The sequence below is a fragment of the Microcebus murinus genome, chromosome 21, assembly GCF_040939455.1.
Source record: "Microcebus murinus isolate Inina chromosome 21, M.murinus_Inina_mat1.0, whole genome shotgun sequence".
NCBI lineage: Eukaryota > Metazoa > Chordata > Mammalia > Primates > Cheirogaleidae > Microcebus > Microcebus murinus.
The window spans coordinates 10,351,048-10,360,508 of record NC_134124.1 but is presented as its reverse complement, the minus strand read 5'-3'; the positions used below and the strand labels follow the sequence as shown (position 1 = coordinate 10,360,508).

General features: G+C 40.9%; 1 protein-coding gene and 1 long non-coding RNA gene across 4 annotated transcripts in view; both read right to left on the bottom strand.

Annotated features, from left to right (window-relative positions):
• The window catches only part of LOC142863096 (uncharacterized), a 47,665-nt gene extending 38,208 nt beyond the window's left edge, over window positions 1-9,457 (bottom strand). Inside the window, exon 1 of the long non-coding RNA XR_012913972.1 lies at window positions 353-9,457. This is a non-coding gene — a long non-coding RNA (uncharacterized LOC142863096). The remainder of the gene's footprint in view (window positions 1-352) is intronic.
• ARHGAP26 (Rho GTPase activating protein 26) overlaps window positions 1-9,461 on the bottom strand; it is a 427,310-nt gene that overhangs the window by 263,163 nt on the left and 154,686 nt on the right. The window lies entirely within an intron of this gene.

Sequence of the window (9,461 nt, the reverse complement as noted above, 5' to 3'; positions counted from 1 at the left end):
CTTATTCTGGGCCGGGCGCTGTGGCTCACGCCTGTAATCCTAGCTCTTGGGAGGCCGAGGCGGGCGGATTGCTCAAGGTCAGGAGTTCAAAACCAGCCTGAGCAAGAGCGAGACCCCGTCTCTACTATAAATAGAAAGAAATTAATTGGCCAACTGATATATATATATAAAAAATTAGCCGGGCATAGTGGCGCATGCCTGTAGTCCCAGCTACTTGGGAGGCTGAGGCAGAAGGATCACTCGAGCCCAGGAGTTTGAGGTTGCTGTGAGCTAGGCTGACGCCACGGCACTCACTCTAGCCTGGACAACAAAGCGAGACTCTGTCTCAAAAAAAAAAAAAAAACAAAAAAACCTTATTCTGAGGAAGAGCCTAAAGGCTTTACCTGATTGCCAAGTGAATCTTTGACACACAAACAAAAAAATATGGAGCTATAATGCAACTTCCCAGCAGTCTGGAGTGGGTAAGGGTGGGAGGTGGAGAAATGGAAAGCAAACTGGTGAGCTCATGTTGAGACTCTTCACCCATTCATATCACATGCTATTAAAAAGAGAGCTTTCACAAAATGGGAAGAACTACCCTTCCAAACTATTGCTCTACTCAGAAAGGAGTTTAAGACCTGCATCATCACACTAGAGCTCAGCAAGTTCATCCCACAATTTCTTAACAACTCATCCTATTTAGATCACTTATTATATACTAAAGAAAGAAAACCGTTGAGCAACAGCAGTAGACAGGTGGGCTGAGCTTAGCTGGCAGCTGGGATTATAAATGGCCAGGCCTGGGTTGCATCATAGCAAAGGAGGCTAAAGATTACTTCATGTTACTCTGCTCATATCCTGAAACCTCAGACTGACTGCTAAACGAAATCACATTTTCCATACTGGTGAAAGCAGTCCTTTGCCCTGCACTCTGGTAAACTGGGGCAAGGTGACTTTAAATAAACTATTCAAATGAACCAAGTAATTTAGAAACAGAGCTAGAAAGAGAACCCAGGTATCCCAGTATCTACCCCCTTCTCCAAAAAGACAACAGTAAGAACTAACTTTTAATGATCACTTTGCCATGGAGAGGCATTTACATGGACATTGATTCTTGCAAAACAATCTCATGATGCAGGTGCTATTATTAATATTATCCCCATTTTTCAGGCGAGGAAACACGCTCAGAGAGGCTGGGTCATTTTCCAGTGTTAGAGAGGTAATAAGCAGTACAGTAGGGATTTAAATTCAGGCAGCATGAACTCACATCCGTAACCACCATGGCATTCTGCTCCTCATCCTGGGATCTCATCGTAACAGTAATCAATGTCACTTTCTCCCTGAAAAACTCTCAACAGCTCACGCTCTCAGGCATTAGACGCAGAGCACAAGAGGGAATGCCACTGCCCATTTGTTCTATGAGGGAAGGACTAGGGAGCCAGAGCTTGAGCACAGCACAGAAAGGTCAGAGATGACACATATTATCCAGTAGTAAGATCCACAAGGACAAAAATAGAAGATATCTTTAAAATAGAGGTAAGCAGAAGGAAGCAACACTTTCACGAGGAGTGGTTTTTCCTTAGTTTATCTCCTCTTTTCCTTTCTTTCCATTTTAACAGCCACAACAGAGTAACTCCACTTAAAAATGAGAATAAATTGCATTCAGCTATGGCTTTCTAATAATTCAGCAATGTGTCTGTGTGTTACAGTAAAAATGGCACAGATCTGGAAGCCAGGAGACCCGGATTATATACCTGAGGTCAACCGCGGACTGGCCTTTTTAGGCAGTGTTGCTTCTTCCATAAACAAGAGTATGATACTGACTTACGCGAGGGCTCCTTCCTGCTCCCCAGGTATGAGACTGAGCCGTAAGAAAAACTGCCGATATCTGGCTATTTTTGACCTACAAAAGTGGCAATTTCCTATGTTTCAACCTAATACATGGATTTATACACATGTTGATGCTATACTACCTGTTTCTTATCTTCTTAATCTAATTCCACATAATTCTAGCATCTGCCAACCTTCGAGCCTTCTGGCTGTCAAAAGAGGTTCAAGCACTGGCTCGAAGTAGAGAAAAATCTAATTTAACTAGTGAATCCTTAGGATGTGAAGGAGGGCCAGTAACTTTAAAACAAGGAGGTGGCCAGGCACAGTGGCTCATGCCTGTAATCCTAACACTCTGGGAGGCCGAGGTAGGGGGACTGCTTCAGGACAAGAATTTGAGACCAGCCTGAGCAAGAGTGAGATGCCCATCTCTACAAAAATTAGAAAAATTAGCCGTGCATGGTGGCACACACCTGTAGTCCCAGTTACTCTGGAGGCTAGAGGCAGGAGGGTGGCTTGAGCTCAGGAGTTTGAGGTTGTGGTGAGCTATGATAATGCCACTGCACTCTGGCCCAGGTGACAGAGGGAGAGTCTGTCTCAAAAACAAACAAAAAAACAAAACAAAACAAACCAAGGAGGTAATATAGGCTGTTCCAGAGAGACACCACTAATCGCAGCTAAGGGAATTCATGGGAACACAGTTTAAAGAGCCCTGAGGCTCCGGATCATCCCATGAGTCTCACTGACATTCCCAACCATCTTTCGACAGTGCAGGAATAATAAATACTTCCGGTTGAGTGTGCGTATGTCAGCAACGATGGTGAGCTGGTAGTGATGTGAAGCTACCTGCTTTCAGCAAACATGCTTACCCAGCAACATCGCAGAAAGAACAGGAGAGACGGCTTTGGTTATTAGGAACTGGCAAAAGAAAATTTGCTGTCTCTAAGATTTCTTGGAGCTGTGGTATTTATGTAGCTTGTACTAAGGTTTCCATCTCCAATTCAAGATGGAAAAGTCATCTGCTCCCACGGGGTGGGGAACCTGCGGCCTTCTGATTTCAAGATTGCTCTCTTTTACGCACCAAAGGAGGCAAGAAAAGCTTCATTTTTCTCTGCTGGACCCCTTTTAATAAAAGGATTCGTTCTGTAAAATTTGGATTTGTCCAAAAGGCCGCAGTCAAGGATCCAGAAGGCCACAGGTTCCCCACGCTCTGACTTCCCCCATGGTACTAACTATATAACATAGCATCGAGACCAGGACACTGTGATTAGTACAAGACTGTTAAGTAGACAACATACTTTAAACTTTGCCAGTTTTCACATGCATTCATTTATGTGTGTGTGTAGAACTGTACAGTGTACCCACACACACACTCTGACACAGCTTCACGTAACTTCCAGCATCTTCAGGACACAGAACTATTCCATCCCACAAAGGAACCTCCCCGTACTATCCCTTCATGGTTGCTTCCCACCCTCACGGTCCCTTCACCCTGGAAATCACTATTCTCCATTTCTATAACTGTCATTTCACAATGCTACAAGATGAAAGCATGCGTCATATGTACCCTTTTGAGACTAGGCTTTTTCCTGCTTACCACAACGCCCTTGAGACGCACTCAGTCTCTGTATCAAAATTTCTATTGCCAATAGTCTTCCTTTGTATGGATGTACTAGCATGTTTTACCATTCACCCACTGAAGGACATTTGTATTGGCTCCTGTTTGGAGCTATTGTGAATAAAATTGCTATGAGCATTTGTACACAAGCTTTTGTGTGGGAAAAAAAAAAAAAGAAGAAGTTTTTATTTCTTGGGGATAAATGCCCAAGAGCGACTGCTAGGTCATGTGGTAAGGGCAAATTCAGTTTTACCAGAAACTTTGCAGAGTAGCTGTGTCATTTTACATTCCCCCCAGCAACGTACAAGAGATCTGGTTTCTCTGCATCCTCACCAGCATTTGGTATTTTCACTATTGTTAATTTTAGGCATTCTGTTAGGTGTATAGTGATAGTTCACCGTGGTTTTAGTTTGTATTTCCCTAACGGCTAATCATATTGAGTATCTTTTCATGAGCTTATTTGCCATCTGTATATCCTCTTTGGGAGTAGGTCCCAAACCTTTTTGGCACCAAGGGACTGGTTTTATGGAAGAAATTTTTCTATAGATAAACAGTGGAGAGGGAGGGGGAGCAGCAAGCTATGGGAAATGGCTGTGAATATAGATGAAGCTTCACTCACTCTACCACCACTCACCTCCTGCCGTGTGGCCCAGTTCCTAACAGGCCACAAACAGGTACTGGTCCTCAGCCCGGCCTGGGGAACAGGGACTGCAGCTCTTTGGTAAAATGTCTCTTCATGTCTTTTGCCCATTTTCTAACTGGATTTTTCTAACTGTTAAGTTTTGAGAGTTCTTTTTAGATCCTAGATGTAAGTCCCTTGTCAGATATATCTTTTGCAAATATTTTCTACCATTCTGTAGGTTGTCTTGTCATCCCCTTAATAGGGTCTTTCAAGCACAGAGCAAAAGTTTTTAATTTTGATAAAGAAAAATGTACTCATTTTTTATTTTATGGGTTGTGCTTTTGATACTGCATGTAAAAACTCTTCATCTAGCCCTAGATCACACACATTCTTCTAAAAGTTTTATAGTGCTACATTTTATATTTAAATCTATGATCCATTGTGAATTAATTTTTGTGTAAGATATGAGGTTTAAGTCAAAGCTCATTTTTTGCCTATAGATGTATATTGTTCTAAATAGCACAATTTCTTGAGAAAACTATCCTTCCCCCATTAAACTGCTTTTGCACCTCTGTCAAAAATCAATTGGGCATATTTGTGTGAGTCTATTTTTGGGTTCTTTATTCTGTTCATTGATCCATGTGTCTATCCCTCTGTCAATATCATAGTCTTGATTACTGTCACTCTAAAGGAAGTCTTAATATACGGTAGAGTGATTACTCCCAATTCGTTCTATTTTTCAAAATTGTTTTAGCTATTTCAGTTTCTGTGCTTTCACATATAAATTTTAGAACAAGTTGGTCTAAATCTATAGGAAAATCCTGCAGGGATTTTGATAAGAATTGCATTAAACCTATAAATCAATTTGGGGAGGACTGACGTCATTACTCTGTTCAGTCTTCCGATCCATAAATGTTTCTCCACTTACTTAGATCATCTTTGATTTCTTACATCAGTGCTTTGTAATTTTCAACATATAGGTCCCTCGCTATGTTTAATTACATTTATACTTAAAGCATTTTGGGGAGAGTAACCATAAATGGTGTTATGTTTTTAACTTTATTCACCACATATTTATGGCCAGTGTATAGATACATGATTGACTATCTTGTTTATGTTTATGTATGTTTATCTTGTATCCTGTGACCCTGAGGAACTCACCTACTAATTCCAGGAGGGGTTTTTATTTTTTTCTTTTTGAGGGGATTTTACTACATAGACAATCATGTTATCTGAAAATGGGGGCAGTTTTATATCTTTCTTTCCAATCTCTATGCCTTTTATACTACTTTTTTTGCCTGACGGCACTGGCCAGGACTTCCAGTCCTCTGTTAGGTTGTGAGAACAAATACCCTTGTCTTGTTCCCCGTTTTAGGGGGAAAGCATTCAGTCGCTCACCCTAAGTGTGATGTTAGTGGTACACTTGGAGGTCTTACCTTTGGCCAGCTGTAGAATACACGCTACACATTTAACTCTAGGCAGAGACTTCTCCTTTATGTCATAGCTAGGGAAGGGAATCTCCACAAACCTAAGTATTAGTATACAATTGCAATTGATGCCAATGACAAAAAAAGTGAGAGACATCTCACTTGATTGAGGCAAGCACCCAGTGAGGGAACGTAAGTTTAATGGAATATAGATCTCAGAGTAAGGAGAAACTGTGCTGTTCTTTCTACCTCGTGTCTACCCACTACCCTCATACAATAAAGCTTTTGCTCTGAGAGGGTGCCAACCTTCCTCCACCATTTACACTGCTCCAGTGCAATGCACAAGTGAGTCAGGTCCGGCCAACTTATCCACTCCATCCTCTGCACCAAGTATTATATTTAGCCCATAAAATTCAAATATGGGACCTTTTAAAAATTATTATGCAAAAGCTCTCTTTCCCCTAGACTTATAGATCAGGGATCAATAAACTGTGGCCTATGATCCAAATATGGCCTACCATCTGTTTTTGTAAATAAGATTTTATTGAAATACAGCCACACCCATTCATTTACATATCATCCTTGGCTGCTTTTGAGCTATAACAGCAAATTACTATCTGGCCCATTATAGAAAAAGTTTGCTGACTCCTGTTCTTAATAATAAAATGAAGCCTAGAGTAGTAAGGAAGCATCTCACCACTATATGAAAAGAACATGCTGGGAAATGAAGCCAACACAGAAGAAGAAACCAACTCCAGTATTATGTAAGTTCCCAGATTCAGATGGGCTGGAAACTATTATACCCCAGTGTTTGTCAGTTATGTAAACCAATAAATCCAGCTTTTTCTCAAGCGAGTTTGAATGGGGTTTCTTTCATCTGAACTAAAAGAATTCAAATTCAATACATAGACAAAAATCCATAATGTTCCTTGTAGGAAACCAGCTCTAATGTCTTCCTCCATTATACGTCCAGCAATACCAGAAAGACATCAAATATTTCCTTAGACAAGACTATGACTGCATTCTAAAAAATTATGATTTATTTAACAACTAAATGTTGCAAAATCACCTGATTTGGGGTTCATTGGGTTTTTGTTTTTTCTTTTGTTTTTCCTAAGCAATCATCCTAAGGTATTCTTGAACGTTGAAAGAACAAAAAGAATGGAAACCAAAAGTAACCCCCTCTCCCGCAAAAAAAAAAAAAAAAAAAAAAATCCAACACTGAATAATCCATCACAGAATAACTGAGATAGAAGTATAAAAACAGAAGATAGGTGACACCACTAACTTCCTTAAAATAAGTAAATTGCTCCAGGACCAGCTAAAGAAAGAGCTAACTAGAGAAATCCAAAACACTCAAGGAGACAGGTTTGACTCATTAGGGAGATGGTGATTAAAACTGAAGCTGTTAATTGTCCAGTGAGCACACATCTCCAGCAATGTTCCCCGGAGGCGCTCAGCAATGGGAGACTAAATTAAGCCTAGTATTACTGTCAATTATGCATGCATCATTTGTCTTGTATTTATCTCTCTTTTTAGGAAACTAAAAAGTACACAGAGGTGTGGTTTTCAGTGCAAGCCATGTATTCCTGTGCGGAAATAATTTTATATCATGTTTAGAAACAGAATTATTGTGTGTTTAAACTTGTTTCAATGTGTACATTCCGGAGCAAGGAGATGTTCCTTCAAACGGGACGCTTTCCATCTGCAGAAGCCAGATGTTAATCTACAGGGAAACTGAAGTGGTTAGTAAGACAACCAATTATACACAGAGGACAAATATCAAGTGGTGCGGAGAGAGAGGAGGAGGCAGCTTAACATGCAGTTGGTGAAGCAGTTTTGGAACTCCAACTTATCGGGGGAAAAAATGATAGTGGGTTTTTTTGGATTTTTTTTTTTTCTTTTTTTTAAATCCATACCAAGAATAGTATGCAATGACAGGATTTTTTTCCCCCTCGGTATTTCCTAGGAGTTGAAGAATCACTAAGAGTCAGTGAAAGTATTGTAAAAATGAACTACTAAGTGAGAATTCTTAGAAGGCAATTTGACATTTTATTTCTACTAAAGATGAAAACCAAATACTTCTAGGGTTAGTCATGGGTTCAAATTCCAGCCTTGCTAACAAGCCACAGTATCCTTGCTCCTCTTCTTCCTTAAAGGAATAATATGCCCCAGGTCCCGGCTGCCTATGTACAGCCTAGATTTCCCACACTCCTTTGCAGATAGAGGTGGCCAGATCATTATGTTTGGGCCAATGGAAGTGATGAGTGCGCCTGCTGGCTCCTTCAAAATGCTTTCTCTGGACTCGTTCATCTCCATTTTCTGGCTGGAAAATGGCAATCACTGGAGCAACCTGGGAAGCCATGGAGCCATGGGTTGAGGATGGCAGAGGGACTTCTGCTAGGCGCAGACTGCTCCCTTCCCGACTCTCAGAAATACACTCACCTGTGTTACTTAAGCCACTGTACTTTGGAATCTCTCTGTTCTAGTAACCTAGCCTGTACTCTGCTAATACAGTCACTTTACTAAAAAATGATTTGCCCCTCGTTGCACAGATAGTGAACTCTCTAAGCCTCAGTTTCCTCATCTATAAAATGGAATCCTAACACTTATTTCACTAAGTACTAAGAGAAATAAATGGCTTAAGAGATGGAACGTGCCCAATCTCATGCCTAACATGCAAAAATGTGCTCAACGAATGGTAGATGATGCTAGCAAAGAAGAACTGTTCGGGAAGCTGCTTTCAAAGGCCTCTGGCATCAAGCAGCTATTGTGCCCACAAAGCCCTAAAGGTAGAAATGTGTATCTGGTTTTGAGAGGGGTTTCTATGGGTAACAACGTATGCAGAGAGCTATCTTACATTTTAGCCCGGGAGAAGAATTAACATTAAACAAAGCCTAATTATAGTCTAGCAAACTGTGCCTACATCTTTAAATAGTTCATTAAATCTTGCTCTATATTAGTAAATGTTATGCAAACATTAACTATTTATCTATGCATAGCTGACTGAATTGAGTCCCATGCTTGTAGAAAATATAGTGAAAGTAGAAAGGTACATTAACCTACACTGCCAGATCACCTTACCAGGGTAGGCTAAGAAAGAGACACACAAGTGAGCTGGAATTATCTATACTGCAAACCCAACTTGGCACGCAGAGTTCGACAGTCAATGGAGATCATAACCTGCTTTCTCCTTGCACACATTTTCCCTCTTTGGATAGTGCCTTTGCAAGGGTGAAGTACTGGTCCTCTGGCATTGTAGATTCTTTCCATCTTTTAGTGGTGGGACATGGATATTAGACTGTACTCTTTGGATTTTCCTAACCTTGAGATGTCCTGAACACTAGAGCTGAGATCCTTGGCACCAAGGTAAGGGGACTACTCTGGCTCTAGGGACCTCCCCAGGGCTCTCCTATGGGTTTTACACACCACAAGATGCAGAAACAACAACAAGATTACATCATCCAGTTGAGGCCAGCATCTCTGAAATGGCAGCAGGAATCACATCACCAGGCTTAACTCTTTGCATGTACCCTGATAATGTCCCACTGCTTATAATGGGATGTGAGTTACTACGGTGACGGGAGGCTGAAACAGAAGGCAATGATAAAAGCTGTTGCATAACCTGTACACACTATGATGAGCACTTATCCCATTAAAATGGATTTGAGATAAAGCTTTGCACCCTTCTTTTTGGAGGTATCAGATGGTCAATAAACATTCAGTAAGACAGACTGGACTCTGCCTCCTTTAAGAGACTGACACACTTGCAGAACCCATGCCTTAGGACCGCCAGGCCAAAGATCAGGAACTACAATACACACACACACACACACAGAATACCAATATCCATCAACCTAGGAATAGAAAACTACTTCTGGTACATTGGTTTCAAGGACCCAAGGCTCTTGGACAACAGTAAAAATCACCGCACTAGGAAAGCAAACAACTCAGGACCTTTATTCTTGCTTGACTTCCCTGAATTGTT